General features: G+C 51.5%; 2 long non-coding RNA genes across 2 annotated transcripts; one reads left to right on the forward strand and one right to left on the reverse strand.

The window, feature by feature from the left end:
- Positions 1-4,786: 4,786 nt before the first annotated feature.
- LOC118971848 (uncharacterized) lies at positions 4,787-15,384 on the reverse strand. The gene is made up of 3 exons (XR_005060552.2): positions 15,261-15,384; positions 13,012-13,321; positions 4,787-6,362 (listed from the first exon to the last, which is right to left on the reverse strand). It is a non-coding gene; the product is annotated as an uncharacterized lncRNA (long non-coding RNA).
- Positions 15,279-23,400, forward strand: LOC118971851 (uncharacterized). Its single transcript, XR_005060560.2, has 4 exons — positions 15,279-15,399; positions 15,858-16,037; positions 21,050-21,246; positions 23,263-23,400. It is a non-coding gene; the product is annotated as an uncharacterized lncRNA (long non-coding RNA).
- Positions 23,401-23,437: the final 37 nt, after the last annotated feature.

Below are 23,437 nucleotides of genomic sequence, written 5' to 3' on the forward strand. Positions count from 1 at the left end.
GACGCCCAACACTGCATCCACCCACTGCCCACACCCAAGCCATCCAGAGACGCCACCCTGATTGGCCCTGCCACCAGGGGGAGCCTCTGGTCCTGGGGGCTGGTCTGCAAAACACAGTCTTTCTCCACCTCCCCTCGTTCTCCCTCAGGGCGCAGGGTGGGCAGCCTAAGCCTACCAGTCTGTGCCGGCTCCATCTGCTCATTGGTGTAAATGTCCCCGTTTCCCACCCGGGGCCTGAGAGGGGCTGGTTGCGAGGCCCAGATAATTTCCTCACTGCCTTGTCGTCTCCTGAAAGCTGCTTGCTCTCACAGGCCCCTCTGCTCGGGGGCTGACAGTCCTTCTTTGCTCATTTCTCTCTGCTTTTGTCTAATGAGGAGCAGGAGGCTGCTAAAACTGGCAATAGAATTACCTGGGATGCTAGATTCTGTCAATCTCCATTAGGAGCTCGGGGAGAGAGCAGTCAAAGCGCTGGGGCACCTTGGTGCTGTTACTGCAACAGGACTCATGGTGAGAGCAAACAAAACAACCTTTCCCGAGACGCTCACGCCAGGCTGATGAGTCAACCTGGCTTCCAGCCCAGGCTGCAGCATCCCCTTCACCTGGCCGGGCCACGGAGCCAGAGCCTGGGAGAAACACACACCTCCCCGCTGCGCCACTCGGACATCAGCTAGCCTCATCTTTCTCCAGCAGATCTGCTGAGGCTGGCTCAACAACCCTTCCCCACCTTCATGCCTTGTGGAAAGTCCAAGTCCACGTTCTGTAGATTCCTGGGTAACTTTCCATAATTTCCAGTTCTGTGAGTTTCTCCCCCAAGTTCATCAAACCAAGGAGGGGGTTGTGGGAACCTCTGATTTACAGCCAGTTGGGCAGAAGCACAGGTGACAACTTGGACTTGCAATTGGCATCTGAAGTCGGGGGGAATCTTGTGGGACAGGGCCCTTAACCTGTAAGATCTGATGCTATCTCCATAATAGACAGTGTAGAGGGTGTCAAAATTGAGTTAATTGTTTGGCAGTAATGAAAAAACACAACAGAGCTGGTGTCAGGATTGGAGCACCATTTCAACCCATTGTGAAACTCAGTCTTTTTCTTCAATTGACTCAAACTACTCCAAGGTCACTGTTATCTAATATGGTGCTAGAACAGTTGTATAAATAAATGCAAAATGCAAAACAAAAAGAAAGAATCTTAACCTATACTTCACGTCTTATACAAAAATTAACTCAAAATTAGCTCAAAATGGATATGTAAAACATAGAACTATAAAACTACAAGAAAGCATAGGAGAAAATCTTTGTGATCTTAGTTAGGCACGTTGTTGTTAGATATAATACCAAAAGCATGATTCATAAAAGAAAAATGATAAATTAGATATCAGAATTTAAAACTTATTCTGCAAATGTCACTGTTAAAGGAATAGAAATACAAGCCACAGATGGGGAGAACACATTTACAAATCACGTTTTTGCAAAGGAATTGCATCTAGACTCTATTAAGAGCCCTCAAAATTCAACAATAAGAAAGCAAATACCCACTAAGAAAATGGACAGAAGATTAGAAGCACTTCTCCAAAGAATATATAGGGATGGCAAGTAGCATATGAAAAGATATTCAAGGTCATTAGTCATTAAGGAAATCTCAAAACCACAGTGAGATACCACTGCAAACCTATTAGAATAGCTAAAATTTTTTTAAATTCTGATATTACCAAGGGCTGGTGAGGTTGTAGAACAACAGAAACTCTCGAACCTTCCTGGTGGAACTGCAAAATGGAACGACCACTTTGGAAACAGTTTGGCAGTTTTCATATAAAGTTAAACATGTATCTGCCACATGACCCTACAATCCTACTTTTTTTTTTGCTTAAAAGAAATGCAAACTCCTATTCACACACAAACCTGTTCATGTTTATAGAAGATTTCTTCAAAATCACCAAAAACTGGAGCAACCCCAATGTTCATTATCAGCAAATGGATAAACACTGTGGTACCTCCATGGAGGATAATACTGCTCAGCAACAGACAAGAACAAACTAAGGATTGACGTACAACATGCATGAGTCTTAAGTTCATTCTACTAAGTGAAAGAAGTCAGATCTGAAAGGCTAATTATTGCTTGATTCCATTTATATGGAATCCTGGGAAAGGCCCAGGTATAGGGGCAAAGATAGATCAGTGGCTGCCGGGGTCAGTGATGGGGAGAGGGACTGACTATAGAATGGGTCTGTATCATGTGTGTGGTGGTGGGTGCACGACTCCATTTCTTTGTCAAGACCTATTGCATTGTTTACACCTAAACGTGAATTTTATCGTATGCAAATCAAAAACAACAAAATAACCAGAATGTTGGGGGTACCCACAATGGCATACAAACTGAGAAGTAAACCAGTCTGTATTATAAGTGCATCACATGCCCACACTGAAGGGGATGGGAAAGAAAACTGACCTGAGTGACTTTGGGAAAGAGTTGTGACTAGATACTGTCAGACTAAAGACAAAAGGGACTGTATTCAAGAGCTGTACTCTAGTCAGCAAACGTGCTTCTCACAGGGGTATGGGTTAGCAGTTCTGAAACTACGTCACGTGTGTGCACATTAGGGTCTAACAAACAACTAAATACAGTCAGTTTTCCTTATAGTAATTCTTGTATATAAATCACTGCAAACACTGAATTAGCAAATACTGAAACATTGCTCCTATGAGAAATACAGGGTTAGGTTCCTATAAGCCTGTGTCACACGTTTTCATCAGCTGATCAATATATACCTTGTTTTAGGTGAGTTTCTGCTTAAAGACACCTCATATATATTGCTGGTTCATTAACACCGAACTCATGGCCCTCTCACACCTGAGTGAGGCTTATCTAACACATTTTTCTCCATAAGACACATCACAGCCCTTGTGAGCTTGGAATACCAGACAGCACTTCAGCACCACACTTGGGGGTCCTCTTAAACAGTGAAAGTGCAAAGCTATGGAAGATGTGGCACTAAATAGACCATGAAAAGGACACTTGTTTACAGCATGAGAGCTGAAACAAACGGCAGAAGTGGCCTCCTCTGCCCTTAGCTGGGAATATGTATCTCAGGCAACTTAAACGTTTCACTGCTCTGTGCCTGTCTGTGAATGACGACCCCAGAGTACTGATTTCTGTGTTACAAGTACATTTTAGTAGGTAGGTGAATTTGCAAATACAGAATCTCCAGATAACAGGGACCCACTGTACACTGTGGAAAATGAGAGCCAAATGAGAGCAGCACAGTCTGACCCCCAGCTGTGTCCCTGAGGACAGTCCTATTTCCTGAGGGCTTTAGGCTCCCTAGAGTTAAACGCATACAGTTCAAGCTGGAAGGAGAAAACTAAGTTCTGGGGAAGGGAAGGGATTTGTCCAGGTCACCATTAGCTCTGTCCTGTCTTCATGTCCCATCATGACCCTGGGCTGCATCAGTTCACGTCTCCAGGATCTGAGGCCTGAGAGTTTTATAGGAGTTGGGGGAGGGAGGGTAGGATGCTTGAAATTCAAGCCTCAGTTTACCCAGATGATTGCTCTTCTCTACCACCAATCTGCCAGAGGGCACCTCTGAACAGCTAGTGCCTCGAGGCTCAGTCTGAGACCTCCTTTCCTTCCCATGCACCCACTCCTAGTGATCTCATCCATTCTCATTAAGTACCATCTATATGCAAATTCATGTCTTCAGCCCAGATCTCTTCCCCTGAACTCCAGATTCCAATTGCCAGCTGTTCCCGACTCCACCGGGATATTTAACAGGCATCTCAAACCTAACATCTCAAAAACACCACTTTTATTCCCTCCCCATTCTTTTCCTTCTCAGTAAACGGTAGGTGCAGTTGCTCAGGCTAAAATCTTGAGCATCATCCTCCATCTCTTCTGTCCCTCATTTGCTACATCCAATCCAGCAACCGATTCTGTTGGCTTCGAGCACTTCCTACCACCTTCATCCTTACCACCTGGGCCCTCTGACCACAGGCATTTGGCTGCTGAAATGGGCTTCCTGACAATAGCCTTGTGCCCTACAGCCTGCCCAACAGCAGCTGGAATTGTCCTTATGAAAAGGGGTGTCATGTCACTGCTTTTCTCAAGATGCGCCAATGGCCTCGCTCTCACTCAGAGTCAAATCCAGGAACCACGGGTGATGCCCAGGCCTAGTGAGCCCTTATCTGTCCTCCCTCCCCCTGCCCCAGCTACGGGCCTCCTTCAGCCCTGTCTCTGCCCTTATGGGCCCCTTTCCCCAGGGAAATTTCCGAGAGACCAGTTTTCGGATCTTCCCCACTTCCCCACCCTGGGACCCAACAAGCAGATTGGGTTGGAAGCCTACGTGCACAAAGCAGGGTCAGGACTGGATCGATTCGCTCTCTGGTTTGCAGTCCCTCCTCTCCGCTGCCTGCTAACCATCCTCAATTCTGTACATTCTTTTCCATTTCAAGGCTGGATTTCCACCTCCTCGCTCCACATTTGGAAAGTGCCCCTAATCGCCACGCAACCTAATTACCACTCCCTCTAAGGGAACGCTCAGCCTCTGTAAGGCAAATGTGGCTATCATTGTGTCAGGCAGGTTTTGGTGCTGTTTTATCTTCCCTGCACCCATCTCTGCCACCAAAACTGGAGTGCAGTCCCCTTTTCGTTTTTCTTTTTATTGTGAGGCTCCTGAGATCCCCAGCTCCTGGAACCACAGAAATTGCCTTGATTATCCACTCCAGATCCCAGGAGCCACACAGGCCCGCCACAGGGCAAACAGAAGGAAAAATACACAGTGTTTAGTGGAATTTATTTTATTTCTTTGGAGATGCAAATCAGAAGGTTCCAGATGAGCTCTGAGTGTCCCTGTGGGGCCGGCGGAAGTTGGCTCTGGGAACTGGAGCAAACACTGCAGGAAACCCAGGCCCCTCTGATTCAGGGCAGGTTGTGGTGTGGGGGAGTAGGCAGCAGCACCAATCCCCCACCGGTTATTGTCACCTTTCTGGAAGTTTCCAGGCCCTCTCTGAGCAGAGGCTGTTGGGAAACTCCGGTCCCTTCCACTGGCACCCTTGGCCTCCGAGTATTCGCTTCCAAGATCCCTAAGGGAGGGCCAGCTCGCTGTCCCTGGGGCGGCCCTGAGCCACTTCCTCAGCTGCCATGCGACCTGCCAGCTGCCTGATGACCCTTAGTGTTTTTCCCAAAGTGGGCAGAGCAGGAGGAGAGGGAGGTTCTGTTTGAGGTTACATTTGTTCATTTATTCACTCATGCAACAAATAATGGAGCACCTACTCTATGCCAGGGAATATAGCAGTAAATATGCTAGACATGAGCTTCCAATCTAATGGGGGAGGTCGACAGTGCACAAGGAAATGGTGGCAGTGAGAAATGAATACAACCAGGATGAAGAGAAGAGGGCAATGGTCGTGGCACGGTGTGGAAAAGCCAGTCAGGGAAGGACTCTGATACGGGACATCTGAGCAGAGCTCTGCAGAGATGGGAGGCTGGAGTCCAGGCGTGACTCTGCTGGCCACCCAGACCTTCTCCTGCCTGTCCAGAACCAGGGTTGAAAGAACTGAAGATCTGCAAACCCGTCTGAGGAAAGTTCAGGGTTCTGCCCCAAACCAGCTGTGAGACCTTGTGCGTGACTGACCTCACCAGGGCCCAGAGCCTCACCTGTTCAATGGGATCTGGAGGGCTGCTGGGTGATTGAATGAGATGCCCTGTAAGGGCACTTGGAGGTTAAATGCAGTCTCATTTGAAAGACACCTTCCCAGTGCAAACCTCACAGCGTCTGTGTTGCCTCCAGTAGAGCACAAGATTGATACCTGCATGAGGAGGTGGCTTTCCAGTTGAGAAGGCAGTTAACCTGGGGAGGGAAGGAGGTTGGCAGCCCCGTGGCTCGCCTCTGTGATTCCCAATTCTCACTTTTTCCCCTGGAACCACGTTGACCTCATAGGGTTGGCCTCCAAAGCAATATTCATAAGACTCATTTGCAAACGTGGATCCCTTATGATAAGAAAACAAAAACTTTGTGTGATACCTTCCACTGCCTGGATTCTGATTTCCTTGATGATGGGGATCAGAGTTTTATTATTCTTATTATTGCTTTTAATTCCTGGCATTCGACACATAGTGGGCAATCAGGAAATGTTCAATGAGTGGCGAATGATTTTTGACTCTCCCTTCTTCCTCTCTGCGGCGGCATTGGCCAGAGGCAGGGGGCTCCTTGAAACCAGACATCTTAACTTAGGTCTGGAACTGGCATGAGTCAGCAAGGGATTAAGGACTTGGGGGATGTAATCCTCCATACGTGACTTCTGGGCAATGCTAGGATGTTGGAACCAATGTCCCAGGTTTCCAGGAAGACCGTGAATGGCAAGCGGCCTCTGTAAAAGAGAACAGATTCAGCTCATCCTCACCTCTCATTTGGACTCTGACATTAGAAGCTAATTGCTAGGATTAGAGAAGAATGAGCCCACAGTTATTCTTCTTTTCCAGGGTTATGTGTGTGTGTTTTCATTTAGGTTGTGGTTATGGAAGTACTTCTGCAAGTCAAGTATTAGCTGGAGCTCAGAGTTTGTGTTCAGCTGGTCTCCATGGTAACCCATCAGTTTCCTTTGCTTCCCTCTCTCCCCCTCCTGTTAAGGGGATATTCTTCTAAACAGGGGGGCCAAGTTAGGAAAAGAGAGGAGGGGCTTTAACTGCTCCCAGACCCTGCAGCTGAGGAGTGCCTGCCTGCAGCTGGGCTCGGAGCTGGTGGGTGGACTGCTGGGCTCCCTGATCCAAGGTCACCCCACCCCCAGATTCGTGCCCAGCCCCCACCCCACCCTGACAGCCAGGCTGGTACTGTAGGCACAGCTGTGCCCAGGGACTAATTACACACTTGGGATTCTGTTCTCTCTGAGATCAGGTATTAGTTTTTAAAATAGAAGGATGCCAAGGGATTGGAAGGAAGGCAGGAGCTGGGGAGAGGCAAAGAGGAGAATGACAGACAGATGCAGTTGGAGAAAGAGCTCAATAACCTTGTGACCTTTTGCTATTTTGAGCAAAACGCAGTCCCCAGAGATTACAGTGAGAAATGGCCAGAAAACAAGGACTCAGGCTCAGAACAAATGTAACCTTAGCCCAAACACTTCCCAATCTGCAGGTTATGCATTTGATGACACAAGGCATACAGACCCATAAAACCTCTCCCTTCTCCCTGAAATACATATAAAAAGGGCCCCACCCTTTTCTCAGTGAGAGCAAGGGGACATATCCAAAGTCACAGACTTGAGGTTCCATATAGACTAGACGAGCAAGCCTGTCCAGGCACTGCTCAGATGCCATCACATGTATCAATTAACTCATTTCATCCCTTCAAAAAGCCTTTGATGTAGGTGCTATTGAGAGCCCCCATTTTACAGAGAGGGAAGCAGAGGCACAGAGAAGTTAAGTAAATTGTCCAAGGTCACACAGCAAACCTCAGAGCCAAGATTCAGACTCCAGGTTTTGTGTTTATAACCACTGCACTAACATGGCTGGGAGAGAACTTAGAGAACATCTTGCCAGATACCTCACTTTACCCAGAGTAAGGAAGTGACTTGCCCAAGGTCATACAGTTTGTGAGCAGCAGATGCCATCGGCAAAGCCCAGATAATTAAGTCACAGCTACTCCCTCCCCTTCTGGAAAAGATCATGGGGGCAAAGTTCTTGCCTTCAAATCCCAGTGGCCTCCCCTCTCCAGGTTAGAGCCCTTGCTCTCTTTCCTCTGAGGTGCCTCTTCCCAGATGCCCCGTCAACCTTGCCGAAGTCTCACCCCCTGGGTGAAGGGGAGGAGGCTCTATCCAGCAGTCCTGCTAAGAGTGACAGTGCCGCCCACCACCCTGTCATCTCTGCCAAGCTCATCCCGTCAGACGCCTCCCAGCTCCCAGCTGTCTGTCAGCAGCTGCTCAAGGATATAAATAACCAGCCGTTGGCAGAGGCACCCAGGCAGAGAGGGGCGGGGGATGGGGCAGGAGTGGGGGTGGTGACGGGCAGGGAAGAGACTCAGGGGGTCTCCTCTGGGCTCTGATATTCTGAGCTGCTCCCCAGAGGGGCTGGTGAGGCCTCAACACTGGCAGGGAATTGGGTTTCTCAGGAGGCCGCCGGGCAGAGGGCTGAGCCCCCATCCACTGAGCACCTGACCCTGACTCTTCCCTCCCTCACCTGATTCTTGAGGAACTTTACAGGGGTCTCTTCTCCCCACAATATTTGTGGGGGGTAAGGATCCTAATTCTGTAAGGAGAAGATAGTCCTGGAGAGGAGAGGGCCCTGGAGGCCTGATGAAAGCAGAGCGGCAGCAGAAAAAGTCAGGAAAAGGGAGGTTTGGGCAAAGCCAAGGGGACAAGAGAGTAACGTACATTCCAAATAACACTTATCAAGCCCCTACCGGATGTTGGGTGCTTCCACACACACCACCTCATTTCCCATTTCTGTAGCCCTGGGGGCGGGCATTATCTCTATTTTGCAGATAAGGATAAGGAGGCCCAGGGGTGATAAGGAGAATCAAGGATCAGTACCAGGGCTGGAAGAAACTTCCAGATCATCAGGTTCAGTCCCCACATTCTGCTGAGGAGACAAAAAGAAGTTGGTGACAAGCCCGAAGACGCACAGCCAGATAGTGGCAGGGTGGCTAGAAGCAGCTTGACAGCCCCCAGCAGCCACCGCACTGTCCCCACACAGCCCTCCTTGCCTCAGGCGGTCTGAGCTCAACAGCTGCCAGGCTGACAGGGCCAGTCACTTGGGCAAGTCACGGGAGGAGCCCCTGCTCAGGTACAGGTAGGCAAAGGGGCTCCTGCGGGGAAACACTGAACGTAGTGATTTTAATACCTAATATCTCTTGGTACAGAGGTGGTTCTCACGCCTACTCGGCTGCAGAATCGCCTGGAGGGGCGTTAGAACAGTGCTGAGCCCCGCCCCCAGAGTTTCTCAACCCGGAAGAATACTGTTGGTATTTCTTATTTTGTATGTTATGATGTTTTGACGAGGGAGAGAGACTGAGCCTGCCAGGACTAACCAATTCTTAGAGATGGCCAAGGGTTCAGCAGGGAGCAAGCCTCTGACATGCAAACTAACCAGGCCAGGGCCAAACCTCCTCTATCTGGTCCCTTACACCCAGGAGGCAATACTTCTCTGGCAGCGTCAGCCCAGAGCTAGAGGTGCCAGGCAACTGGGAGCCCCCTTGTGGCTTGGAGCCCACCGGGATCAGTCAAGGCCGCCAGTCCTACCCTGCTTTGCCTTTCCCGCGGGAACGTGGGCGAAGGCTGTGGCCTCAGCTTTCCCCGGACCCTACCCTCTGCCTCTCGGCAACACTGCGCCTCCCCTGGGGGCCCTGTGCGGTCTCCTGCTTCTAGAAACTGTGAGCATAATAACCTTTGCTTCCCTGGGCCTCTCTCCTGGGTTTCTTCTTGGGATCCCGTCTGACTGACCATTGCACGGAAGGAACAGTAGAGAAGGTCTGGGGACGAGGCCTGGGAATATGAATTTCTAACAAGTTCCTAAGTGACAGTGATGCTGCTCATCCCGGAGCCCCACCTTGAGAACCACTGGTATAGAGGGCTCAAAAGTAGCCCAGGAAGAAATAGAAAACTGTGCATAGGGCTCAAGGAGCTTCCTGAAAGGAAAAGGATGGAGATGCTGACCTCCTACTCTGATTCAGTGAGCACCTTAGACATCACTGGGTAGAATGGACTCCAAGGGGCCCCAAGGGAGAATTCATCCTGGGGAGAGAATAGACAGGGCTCTGCCTGTGGGCCTGGACCTGCAGGTCAGCATCTGTGGGAGCTTGTTAGAAATGCAAATGATTGCACCCCACCTAAGACCTGCTCAATCAGAATCCCTGAAGGTGCAGCCCCACATCTGTGCTTAAACAAGCTCTGCAGGTGGTTTTAATACACAAGCAGCTTTGGGAAGCACAGGTCTAGACTGACCATCTGGCCGTAATGCTGGAACCTAGATCATCTTGATGGCAGAGTGTGACTGTGGCTAGAAACCCTCCCAGACCTATTTTAGCTGGTGGTCTTCGGAGACAGTGGCTGAGCCCATGAGTGTACACTCACTGGCAGCACGTCAGGGGCCAAGAGTGGAGCAGCCCTATGCAGGGATCCGATCAGCAAGGCACCAGCGGAAAAGCCCCCCTGACCTGCAGGAGACCGGGCTCAACCATTGTCTCATGAGGCAGTGATGGGAGCACGGACTGGCCAGGCCCTCCAGTTATCTACTCACTGGCCCCTTTCTCACTACACAAGCCCTGGGACTTTTCTAACAGTTACAAGGGGTAAGAGTTGGGGAGGAAGAGGGAGGCATCAAGGAAGAGATACTGGACTCATGCTAAAGTGGGCTTAAAGGATCAAGTATCAAAAATACAGTGAGTTGACCTGTACCCTAGGCTGATGACACATTACACTGGTTATCTTTCAATAGATGCCATGTTTTACTTATACATCTAACAGAGAGGGCTGGTTACTGGTACTTGCAAAATCCTGACCAATGGGGACAGGAGGTTAAGGCTAAGGAAGGAGGTCACTTTAAGCACCATGAATAGTCCAGCCTCTTCACCCTGTCCTCAAAGATTGGAGGTCCTGAGCAGCTGAGGGTGACTCTGTGCAGGCCCGCTGCAAGGGAGGGCCTGGGACAGGGGTGAAGAGGATGATGCCTTTATCACCCAGGCCACACCTTGCACCACCCACGACTCCCAAGGCCACTGGCTGGCACCAACTGTGGGCCTCCGTGGAGGCCACTCCGCACACTCCGCAGTTTTCCACCCTACCCAGGTGACAAACGCACGTGCTTCTTTCGGACCTTGGCTTGGGAACCTTCCTTGGAAGATTTTCCAAATCGGCCCTCAGACGGTGTTGCCATGAGCTACGCCCCTCACTGGACACTGTATGTACTTGGGTCAGAGCACACACACCTCCTTCTGCCAGACCATAAATCCCCAAGGGCAATTGCTTTGTCTTTCTCTTTAGACTCGGCACCTCACATGGTAAACAAGACAGAAACTCCTGGGAGCTTCTACTCAGATGCAATTTTTTATCAAGTTAATCCAAATACGGATTTAAGTCTGGCTGATGAACCTTAAATGCCTGATATTTTACCAATTAACTACCAAGACATTAGCACCTAATCTGCTTAAGAAACACTCCTTCTCCCAATTTGATGGGGAAACCTAGCTCCCGCCTCTGGGGAGCTCCAGTCTAGGGAGAGAACACATCCTTCGCCCTCAGGGAGTTTGCAGAATGATGGGGAAATAATACTTTCTTCATGACACCGTTTCCTGCCCTTTGGGTTCCTTTTCACGTGGTGGGAAAGGTGGTCCCTCGGAGCCCAGCCCTAAATTGCCTCTAGTTCACAGTCAGAGAAAGAGTTCCCCCAGGCTAGCGTCAGATGTCAGGGCTGGAGCAGCGGAAGGAGCGGTGGGCTGGTTGGCCCTACCGATCAGCACAGAATGGGTTTGCCACAGGCAGGAATTCTGCTCCGGAGGTGGGGAGGGTGGCAATTGTGCCAGACAGACAAAAATACTGCCTCAGACTGCTGAGGAGGCCGGACACGCAGACGGAGCCGGGAATGCAGCTGCGGGGCATTCTCGCCCCCAGAGGAAAGCGCAGGTCGGTCCTCCGGAGAGCGGGCACTCTGAGGGAGGAGCCGGCGGCTCCCCCGGGGCAGGGCGGCTCTGCCATCGCCCAAGGCTGGCCCAGAGGCCCTGGCCTTCTGCCCCTCCAGCAGAGTGGCCCGCAAGTACACTCCTCCACCCTCAGTGGTTGGGACCAGCCCTTGGGAACCTACGATCTTAGGATCGTGGAGAAATAGGCCCAGCTGACTGCTTCCAGAGGGAATGGTGGGGAGGAGGACTTAAGTCCCGTGGAAAACAGGAATAATGGTGGGGGAAAGAGAAATTGAGAGACAGAGACAGAGAGAGGTTTTTAGCCTGTGAAAGGAGCAGAGCATGGGGTGGGAGAGAGAAGAGGGGCAGCCCTCACTGTTGTCATGGCAACACAGACAACCCAACTGGGCCGTAAACACCACTGTGTGTGAGGCTTTTTCTAAGCTAAAGCCCCAGACAGACAGGATCAGGGTCGGCCGAGCCCAGCATGTGGGGATCACCCCTGAAGAGCCTGCTCCCATCATGGCCGGGCAGTGCCCGGTGGTCCAGGGCCACCTGCCAGGGACGGGAATGGGGGGCTCCTTTCAGATATCACAGCTGCCCTTGGAACAGATAGAGGAAAGCCCCACAGGCAGAGGGCCTGCCCCTACAGAAAGGGATCTAGTGGGTATGGACGTAGTTTGTACAGCAGGAACGGGGGGGCCAGGGGGAGCAGAGGAGGGGTCGCCCATCAGGTGGGTACAGAGGGTGGCACAATTCTGCCCACACACATCCCATGAAGCCCCAGGAGCCTGTCCCAAGGACCAGGAGCCTGGTGAGGTGTAGCCCTGCCCCATTCTTCCTGGCTTGGGGGCCGGGCCCCACCTGGATCCCAGGAAGGCAGCTCTTGGGAGGGGATGGCCTCGGGGGAATCTCTCGCTCCGCTCCCATCTGCCCGCTGCCTTATTCTCCTGCTCCTGGGCCCTGTGCTTGTTGTCTCTTCCAGCCTCCCTTTCTTTCCTACTTGCCGCCCCTCCTTGCCCACCAGGCTGCTGTTCCTTTCCCCGTTCCCTCTCTGCTTTGATCCACCTCTCATCCCTTGGTCCTCTCTCCTCTCTCCCAACCTGCTATTTAAATCGATACCAAAGCCGGAGGAGCAGGTGGAAAAATACCGCGCTGGGGACAGCTGGGAGGAAGCCTTTAGCACCACGTCTTTTCCTTCCTGCCACAGTAGAACCAGAGCAGAGATCCCGAGAGGCACTGCAAGGGGTACAGGTCACCCACTCATCCCTGGCATGCACAGCCTGTACCCCAACCCAGTACCGCTTCTCCCGGGCAGCAGGAAACAGAAACACAGGGATGAGAGACAGGACACATCCCAGCCCCATCTTACGGCCCATGGGGAAACGGGAACCACCCTCAGGATGGCTCACCTTGGGGCTGGCCCCACGGAAATCCTAGGCATTCTGCGTTTGTACTTTTTCCGAAGCCAGCCAAGGCCCCGCGTAGAGCTGTGTTCACAGAAGTGGGGAGCGGGGAGGGGGCCTGGGTCCCTGCTCTGGGCTGCTCGCGGAGCTGCCGCGGTCCCTGCACCAGGCCTGCGTGCTGGTTGGCCCGGAGCTGGGCTGGGAGGGAGGCCATGAGTCAGCCTGGGTGTCTGCTGCGGACAGGCTGGTTGGGAAGGCATCCTCGAGAAGTGAGAAACCAAAGCTCAGTAATAAGGAAGGTCCTTGGATTCCCACGCTGTTAAAATAGAAATAATTCTTAAGTTATAAACCTACCCAGTGAGATGGGAGCAGCTCCTAACGGCCTATAAACATGTTTCCTGGAGCTTTGGGGGGCAACTACCCACCGAGGAGGCACCATGGGCACAGCTACCCTAGGCACAGGTGGGCCAAAGGGCGTCCCAGAAGGTCAGCTTGGCACCCCCGAGAGCAACTGTTGGCTGAGGAGATGCCCCGAATGGATGCAGATTTATATCCAGAGCCACCTGGGAGTCTCCTGGGTCCTAGAGTGTGGGCTGAGTGGTGCTGGCACCCCAAAAGCCTTCACACCTGGGTCCAAGGCCCCACACGGGGAGATGCAGGATCCTGGGAGCCCTGGGATGGGGCATGTCAACCCATCAGCAAACAGCACCTGGGCCGTGTGTGTGTGTGTGTGTGTGTGTGTGTGTGTGTGTGTGTGTAAAATGACCGAGCCACACATACCACACAGGGAAAAGGGGGAGGAGCGGGCCAGCGAGAGCAGGGGCTGGGCACACAGACTCTTCCAGGAAGGCCTTGGTGGAGTCTGTTGCCTGCGTGTGGTATCAGCACTGTCCATATCTGCTGATCGTAATGGTTGCTGCAGTTGTTAAAGAATTCTAGACTTTCTAGAGCACATGGACTTTGCAGAGCTCTTTCTCATCTATGATGTCATTTGATACTCACAGAAATTTCACAGGGATCACTTTCCTGATTCCTAAGATGAAAGCTCTGAACTCAGAGAGGCTAAGTGACTTGCCTAAGGTCACACAGCTCATTGGATTTGACAGTGTTTCTCAGATGTTCCCAGTGGGTCAGAAATGTCTTCTTTTTCTAAAAGGAATGGCACATTGCTTTGTAGCCCACTGGTCTCATATACATCAAGGTCTAACATTGGTCTGATACAGCCCAGGAACTTGCCCCTCTAACACCTGCTGGGCTTGGGCTACAGTGGGATGTGTGGTTAGCTTCCCTGCAGGACAAGGAAATATGGTTAAAAAAAACCACAAATGCCTGGGAAAAAAGCAGCCCCCACAAAACTTGTGACCTGCACTCTGTCAACTCATTTGTGTGTGCCAATTCATTTGGGAACCCTCTCCCTGGTACCCTGGGTGTCCTCATCCTACCTACCAACAGTCACGTGACCAGGCCTGCTCCCAGTGTAGAATTCCCCAACCAGGAGAGGAAGCAGCCCCACTTGTGCATGCAGGCTCCTCACGTGCACAGGGCACACACACACAAGGGCCTGACCTAGGCAAAGAAACTCAGAAGCAAATGCAGGGGAAAATTTGGCTGTAGGAGTTTTACACAGCCACATGGTGTGGGGGGGCGCAGGGGAAGCGGGGGATGCAATGGGCACAGAAACAGAGCTGGGCCTGCTGAGCCCAAACAGCTGTGTTTTGTGTTCAGGAACTGATGGGGAAGGGCAAGCTCCAGTGGGTAAAGGCGGCCCAGGGCCCCTCTGAATATGGTCTGTGTTGAGCATTTGGGGTGGATGCTTAGGCCCCAAGGGCCTTGACCCAGGTCCTGAGGCTCCCACTGAGCCAGAACAGGAAGGAGGGGCAGGAGAGCAGACATTGTCCCCCGCCACGGGGCAGAGAGGAGACCCTTCCACTGAAGGCAGGATTGCCACCTCCTGAGGCCGGAGAAGCTGCAGAGGCCTCTAGAAGTCTCTGTCCCGGCAGTGCCTCACAGCCGCACCAAGACCCATCCTCAGTCCTGCTGGGCCCCTTCTCTATTAGAGTAAGTGGGCCTTCTGCACAAGCTGGGGGTGAGGCCACTGCACCAAGGAGGTGACAAAGGACACGTCCATCAGGGCCCCCTGAGCTCCTGGTCGCCAGGCCCCCCTGCCTTCTTCTGAAACTCTTCCTCCCCACTGGCCTCATCTGAGAGCCTCTGCAGGCTGATTTAAATGAAGCTTCAAAAAAAAGAATCCCTACCTTGTATCCCTTGGTTTATGTTCCCCAGGCTCCAGTTTCCTGCTTGTAATTTGGACCGCACTGAAAAGATATAAACATCTCTCTGTTTGAAGAGCCTCGGAGGAGCTGACAGCGGCTCCCTGGCCCTTCTGTGATCAGGGTAAGCAGTGGGGGTGAAAGACAGCAGCCCTCCCAGGCCTGGGGACAGGATGGGGTCCTGGCCTGCTTGGGGGTGTGCAGAGACAGGAAGGAGCTCTCTGTACCACGGCTGTTCCTGCAGTTTACAGCCGGGCACCTAATTTATAAGCTGTTTTTACTGCTGTTGTCAAAGAGCCACAAACCAAGGAAATAAAGTAGCCAGAGGAACAATGTCCCCTCCCCGCCTGGGCCCTCCCGGCCTGTCTGCTGTGTCAGGACCTTCGTCTTAGGGGCTGGGTTGCCAAGGTCATCTGTGACTGCACCTTCCAAAGTGGCTCCCTCAGGGTCCGTGATGGGGGAGGCTGGTGGGGAAACCAGAGTGGCTCATGGAATTGGAGCCCCTCAGTTGAAAGCTCCCAGGCCCCCTCCAGAGAAGCTTGGCTGCTTCCTGGCCGAGCTCACCTGGAAACTGCTCTCCAGTCCTTTATGTGGCTACCTTGCCAGCTGCTCCCTGGTGCCAAGAGGAGAAGGATCAAGGATGATGTCTGGCCGCAGGAAGGCAGTGACAGTGTCATTACCCAGCTCCGTGCTGCCCCAGGACAGCCGGACCAGCACTCTGCCCACCCACAGCCCACATGGCCCGCAGCTGGTCACCTCTAGGTTAGTGCCTGACTGTCGGGTGCTTTTCCTTTGCTGGGGAGGGATGGGGGGATGGTGTCTTCTACAGAATGACACCTTAGACTGCTTTGGAGCCCCTTTCCTGTTACTTCCGGGCTGGGCCCATAGTGGGATTGTGAGGGACTAACTGGCTCTGGGAGGAACAGGGGCAAGGGGCAGGTGAAGGAGGGAGCCAGGGGGCCTGCGGGGGCTGAACGGAGGGTGCGAAGGACCCCAGGGTGGAGCTGGAGAGCCCCGGACACCTCCATGGGCCCTGGGGAGGAGGGCAGGAAAGCTGGCTGCTGCTTGCTGACAGCCACTCCTGTCTGGTGGGCCTCGAACATACCATGGGCCTGGTCAGATGTTCAGGACCCAATGGCCTCCTCTGCAGGGAGCAATGGCAGGGTGTGGCCTCTCAGTAATCACGCTGGGGGAGCGCAGAGAAGGATGGCTTCTCCCAGGGCATCCAGGAAGGCGTCACAAAATATGGAAGCTGGCGTGTCCCAGCCAGAGAAGGGGAGGCAGCTATTTCTCGCCATGGAGAGCGAGCTGGGTAGGTCACGGTTCCTCAGTGGCTGAAGCCTGTTCGCTACGGCTCTGTGCAGACAAGCAGCTCCAGCCACAGCTCTGAGTCAAGACCGCACTCTCTCCACAGCCTCCCAAAGCCATAAGCTCACTGGAACTGCTCAGAAACCCCTCCCATTAGAACCGCCAGCCAAAGCAATTCCCCTGCCTGCGATCTTTAACCTAGACAGACAGGCAGCAGAGCCCCTCTCCTCCCTCCTGCCCAGGCCTCCCCCTGCCAAAGGCAGCTGCACTTGGATCCCCAGCCCCTCGTTCTTAACCAGCAAACCCCAAAACCCCACCCTCCCATCCCAGCTCCAGATAGTCTAAGATCTATTCGACAGTCCGTGTGGACCTTCCCTAGTAAGGGAGACAAGCGTGCTGGGGAAGAGAGCCGGCCTGGGAGCCAGGCCCTGCCCTGGAGGGGCTGGCAGCTGAGAGGGACATCAAGGCATGAGAGGCAGGAGTGACGTCAGAGGCCACCTAGCTGGGCCACCTCACTGGGACAAAACCGGGAAAGGTCTGGCGACCTGCTCAATGACACAGAGCAAGTCAATAGCAGAGCAAGGGCTAGACTTTTGTGCTCTTTCCAGAATTCGGTTATAATATGTGTGGATTTGGCATCAGGTGGACCTGGGCTTGACTTTGGTTCTGCCGCTTTCTAGCTGTGCAGCTCTTGAAGAGTTACCTGCCTTGTCTGAATCAGAGTTTGTTCATGTTTAAAACATGGGGGCCCACGGCTTGCTTACAGGGCTCTCTTAACGGTCAGAAAAAGCTGATATAAGGTGCAGGGCAATGGAATGAACTCCTTAGGTGGGAAAGTGGGAATGGGAGAAGGGACAGTGATGGCAGCGGGGTGACTGTGTGCTGGGGACCCCACGTGTGCTTTCTCACATCAGCCTTCTAGAGTGAACACTCTATTTCTTGGTACAGTTGAAGAAAATGAGATTCCGAGAAAGCAAGTAACTTGCCCAAGGTGACCCAGCACTGCCACCATGCCTCCCACCCTGCCGCCTGCTGGTGGCTCTCTGAGCCCCTCGGCCTCAGGGGAGGTTCTTCTGACTCTCAGCCCATAAGCATTTATGAAGCCCCTGAGGTTTACAAAACACTCTGGGAAAAAAGAGCAGAATAAGGCAAAACCTTTCCTTCTCAGAGAGAAAGGACATAAATATAAGAGAGTGTCTGGGGAGAAAGGACATAAATATAAGAACACAACTGACCATACAAGTCAATGACAAATAATTGTCGCCTGAGTTCCAACCTAGGAGGGATCACAGCAGTTGGAGTAATCAGGGAAGGCTTCACAGAGGAGGCAGGGACTCCAGATAGGCCCTCAGAGATGGGAATGTTCAAGGAACATGGGAAAGTAGGGACAGACATTCCAGAAGGTAGAAATGGAATGTGTGAAGGCCCAGAGGCAGGATTAGTCTCAGTATACAGAAGGGACACCGAATCCTACATTTACTTTTCATCTTTCCATTCACTCATTCATGTCCTTACTCATCCATTCATTCAACTAATATTTCTTGAGCCCCTACCATTTGCCAGGCATTGTGCTTGGGGATAGAGAGACTAGCAAGCTGTGGACCCGGCTTTCAAATAACTTAGTTTAGCTGATGAGACCAACAGTACAGTGTGTGTGAAAAATATTAAGGTAGATGGGATTGGGGGCTTGGGGACCCAGTGGAGGGGCCCTGCAGCCATTCTTGGACCAGGCAGGGTTTTTTTTAGAGGAAGCAGTGTCTTCGCTGAAACATGAGGGACACAAATATGGAATGATTTAAAAGCATTCATTTTATCACCATGATCAGCATTGTCAAAATAACTTACATTTATTGAGGCCTCATTGAGTACCAGAGACTAGATTGGGTACTTTACATATATTCTCTTCTAATACTCATGACATTCTATGAGATGAGGTAGAGATACTATTCATTACCCCTATTTAGAGATGAAGAAATAGAGGCTAAGAGTATTTACAGGACTTACTCAGAGTCGTACGGCCAGCAAGTGGCAGAGTCAACATTCAAACGGGCCAGATGGGTCCTAACCTTTGTGTCCTTAGCCATTCACCATAACAGAGGTCAGGCAGAAGTTTGCTAAAGTGCCATGGGTGTGCGTGTCTGTCGGGGAGGGCGTTTGTTTAACCCACGGGTGTTGTCCGGTCTGCCTGCAGTACTCCCCAGCATTAGTCCCCCTGCCCACACCCCCAGGGCTCAGACTTTCTGCTCCTGGAAGGGGCTGATCCTTCAGAGGGTAAGCCTGGTACTGCGAAAAGCCAGAGCACCAAAAAGAAAAGCAACCCCCAGAAGAGCCAGAGGCACCTCCTTTTCCTTCGAGGGCTTTCCCCGCCCTTTAGCCCTGGGTGAAGAACTGGCCCCATGGGGGACATGGAGTACAGGGCTGACTTTATTGCTAGGGCAGCTCAGAGGGTTCGCATATCTTTTGTCACCACTCCCCACACCCCCAAATAACCAGAAGTTAATGCACGTGACTCATTGTCCAAGAGAGGCCACGGGAAGCAGCACAGTGGTCTGTGGACAAGTGCTGCCATTAGCCGCTGCGGGGTCGCACGGTCTTCGCCCACAAAGTGAGGGGCTTTGCCCTGCAAGTCTAGTCTGTTTGTGAAGAGGAAAAAGAGCGAGACGATCCTCGCTGATTGTCTGCCTTCCTGCGAGCCCCACAAGACCCAGATGCAAAAGAGGGTGGCAGGCCTGGGTCAGCAGTAGAGGGGTGACATGTCCCTGCAGCGGGACAAGGCCTGTGCCTTCCCCTTCCAGCGATTTAGGGCGAGCAGAGAGAGCAGAGCTCCTGGGGGTGTGTATGTGTTGAGGGACGGGGTGGGGTGCTAAATGAATCAAGCCTTAGATTGGCTCTTTCAGGCCTGCAGACTGGGACCCCCTACCCCAACTCCAGGGCAGGCAGCACTGTGTGTCCCAGGACAACCGTAGCGGGGAGGCTCAGATCCCCAGCAGCCCACCACAGGTTCAGAGTATGCAGACCTGGCCCCCAAAATAAAGCAACAGCAGAACACAAGTCCTGCAGTGATTGAATCAGGATACTCCTTAAACTTGAAGGTGAAGCTGATTAGGCTCAGGATAATCAAATAAACAAAATAAATTCATAGTCCTACTTCACAGGGGAGATAATCCACTTAGCGTGCAATACCCCAAGAGGAGGTTAGGCTGGAAATACGTAGAGCTCCCAAACCAGATTATAATGATTCTGGGGAAAGCTGCAGCAGTCTCTGAAGGTGGGTGCTCCGTTTTCATGCTTATTCCTAAGAGAGTTCAAGTGAGAAGAAAAATATAAAAACATTGTATTGGGGGTTATCATATTCATCCCGGCTCTACCCACTTCCTTAAATGATAGCCCCTTGGCCGACCGAAGTCAGAAGGCACAAGCTTCCGAGCACCAGCAAGGGGGCCTCACATGCCTCCTGCCCCATCTTGCTTTGATAAACACTGTCTTCTGCCTCCAAAACACCCTTTGTAGACGACAAGTCATTGCCCTTTTCTTCCAGGTTGTACAAGGAAGAATGCAACTCTCTTTCAGGCGCCTGGGCAGAGCCAGCCCTGGGTGACAGTTTCCCTGGTGGATGTGTCAGAGGGTCTGTGCCTGGGTGGTGAGGGTCCTGTTGCATCAAGTACTCTCTTCGGCAAAGCTGGTAGGAGGGCCAGAGGCTAGATCCTGGGAGACCACTGGGTCTTCATCCTGAAGCACCCATTAAGCAGCATCTGGCAGCCACTAGAATGTTCTAAACCTCAATCAGTGGAAAAGGAGCAAGATCAGCTTCTTCTCTTTGTCCTTATGAAAAAAAGATACATTCCAGATAATTTCACGGTGATGAAAAGAGGAAGAACCGCTGAAGTAGCAAAGGAAATAAATTAACGCCATCTCAGCTAAAATCACACACAATTAAAACCTGGATGTGAATGTACTTTCCTGTGCATAGAAAGCATCTTGAAAAGGACATGCATTAGTCATCCACTCCCACCATCCCCCTCAGTGTGTGGAGAGACCATCTCTGAAACTGCAGGGGGCAGGGGAGGAGAGGACTGGGTGTCTGACCCCAGCCCTCAGCCCTCTATACTCCCATTTGGAGCCTGAAAATTCTGCTCCTTTGTGACCAAGTCCTCCAGGTGAGCCAGGTTACAAGAGGTCCTTTCACCCATCTTTCCTTCCAGGTGGGGGACCCAGCAGAGGCAGGGGCTTGGGGTCTGTGAGGGGATTTGGACCATTAGCCATTTGTGCAGAAGTCCACAGAAGTGACTCCAGTCTTGACCCTCTTCCCGGGGTCCTGGCCTGCGAGGAGCCCAGTATTTGGGGGTTCACGCCCTTAAGCCCTGTCTGCCACCAGATCAGCTCCCCTCAGCTCAGGGTGCGACAGCATTAACTTACTCCCTCGGATCTCTTCTTCCTGTTTTTCCCTATAATTTTTCTTCTTCCAGAAAAGAAAAGAAAATGTCTGGCAGAGGGGATGCACTTATAGTGCCTGAAGAAAACACGACAGAGAACAACACTTCTTCATGAACCAAAAGGCCCAGGGGTCCCCACACACGGAGGTGGTGACCAGTGTCGGCTCCCAGAGGCTAACAGGGAGAAATGTGATTCGTGGCAGGAGGTGTAATGAGGATAAAACGTGAGGGTGAGTTTTCTGACAACGAAGGTTTTAATCCTTTTGACAAGTGTCTCTCGGGGGTTGTGGGGTCCCTCTTCCATGAGAGGCAGGGGAATTGTCGGTAGGGGCAGTGGGGGGAACCAAAAAAAACAGTGTATTTTGACCAGAGGACATGGGGTAGAGTCTGCTTTGAGCCTCTTCCCAGCCAAGAGAACAGCCTCCGTGAACCTCACAAGGACTAAGTGGGACAACACACCGAAGGCTCCCAAATAGGACTGGAGTTCAGTGCCAATCTTAACCGAGTTACTTATCATGCTGGACAGGAGAACAGACCAAGCTGACCTCTGCAGAGGAAGCACTTAATCTATCTAGGAGCAGGCCTATGCCCAGGTCATGCTGCCCTTAGGCCTTGAAGTGGACAGAGGAAGAGAGGGCTAAGTGGCAAGATTTAGGGACCAGAATACTTATTCAGGCTGTCCAACCGGGCTGGAACCCAGGAGGGGCAGGGAGGGGTTAGAGCTGAAGCTGAAGGAGGCACCCACTCTCAGGGTCCTGCGTGTGCAGGGTCGGTGCCTGAGAGCCAGGGCTTCCTTTAGTTTTGCTGTTCAGCTCTCTGCCTTTGCTGTTTGATCCATTCTCAGAGGAGAAGAATTTAATAGTCCTTGATGAAGCTCCAGTCCCAGGGGGGGTCATCTGGCCTCATTAGTTTTTAACTGATTCACTTCTCCCTAAACCAATGAAGATGAGATGGAAGGACTAGGCAGACAGAGTGGAAATCACCCAATCAATAATGCTGCTTGATCCAGGGTACAGCTCAGACACTTATCCCATGGCTGGGGGCTGGGAGAGGCAGGGGGATATATGGGAGGATTCTGTTTTATGCACAGGGAGCTTGTGGGAAGTCTGCCATGAGCAAGGTCCCTGGGGCACCCTGGGCAAATAGTAAAGAATAATACAGTTCCTTGAGGGAGTTTATAATTCAAGTAAGAAGGCAGGATACCCAGATAAAGTAACTTTTCAGACAAAGGGAAAATGATTGCAAATAAATACAAAGTGGCATAAACCAAGACTATTTGTGCAGAAGGGAAACAGTGGAGTGATCAGAGTCAGGAGAGAACAGGGCCAAGCTCCTTGGAAGGAGCCGAATTTTCTCTGTGGTTTATAAAGAGTGTTGCTCCAAGTGTGGACCTCAGAATCACTGGTGGAGCTGGTCAGAAATGTGGTTCAGGAGCCCACTTGAGACCTACTCGGTGGGACCCAGGAAACTGTATTTGAATCCGCTCCTCAGGTGGTTCCTTTGCACAGTTTCAGAAGCATGAGCTTAGAAAGCAAAGAGAGATTCAGGTGGTGGCTGCTGACAGACCTTAGGAATGATCTTTGGCGAGTGCTGTGAGCTCTAAGATCTATGCTGGAATTAATTCATATGTTGGAAGTAAGACCATAAAATAGGAAGGAAAATTGAAGGTCAGAGGCAGTGCAAAGAGAACAGGACAGGATTAGGATACATGGAGTCCCTGTTTCTGTGCCCTGTGAACCATGCCTAAAATAAAATACTCAAAGATAGAGTCTGATTGGAAAAGAAGACAATCACCAGAAGTAATACCAAGGAAAAAGGCTGGATTTGGGTAAATACTTTATTCTTAACATCTGAGATACCCCCACGTAGATCTTATCAATAGGCTTTGGGAATAAATAGCCAGGATTTGATAGAGACGCATGGTAAGAAATACACTGAACACCACGACTCAGCACACATCTATGTTTACATCAAGGTGGAACAAAAGTATTCATGAAACATGTTCTATCTTATTCTATTTCACTTGTTTAAAAAAAAGCCCTTATTCTAACACACTAGTGGGTCTCCCCCTGCAGTTTGAAACCACTGAAGCAAAGGGAAGGTGGGGGATAAGCACTCAAGGATAAAGTCTTCTTGGCAGACTGTGGGTGATAGCAAGGTGGGTCAAAAGTCAAATGAAAATGTTCTGAGGGCCCCTGGGACTAACCTCTCAAGAAGCCTAACCATTCTTCTCTCTTGCCTTTCAGTATCTTCTCAAAAATTTCCTCCCCAAGAAAGCTGTTTCCAGATCAGTATTGTCTAACTTCAAGCACTCGGAACCCTCTCAAATGCCCCCCATTCCTGGGGAGCATGTAGGCAGCTCTTAAGAGACATGCATTTGGAGCCAGTTGAGCGTATCCACGCTGCCTGGTTGGCCTGTAT

The sequence above is a fragment of the Manis javanica genome, chromosome 11 (genome assembly GCF_040802235.1).
Source record: "Manis javanica isolate MJ-LG chromosome 11, MJ_LKY, whole genome shotgun sequence".
In the NCBI taxonomy this organism is placed as follows: domain Eukaryota; kingdom Metazoa; phylum Chordata; class Mammalia; order Pholidota; family Manidae; genus Manis; species Manis javanica.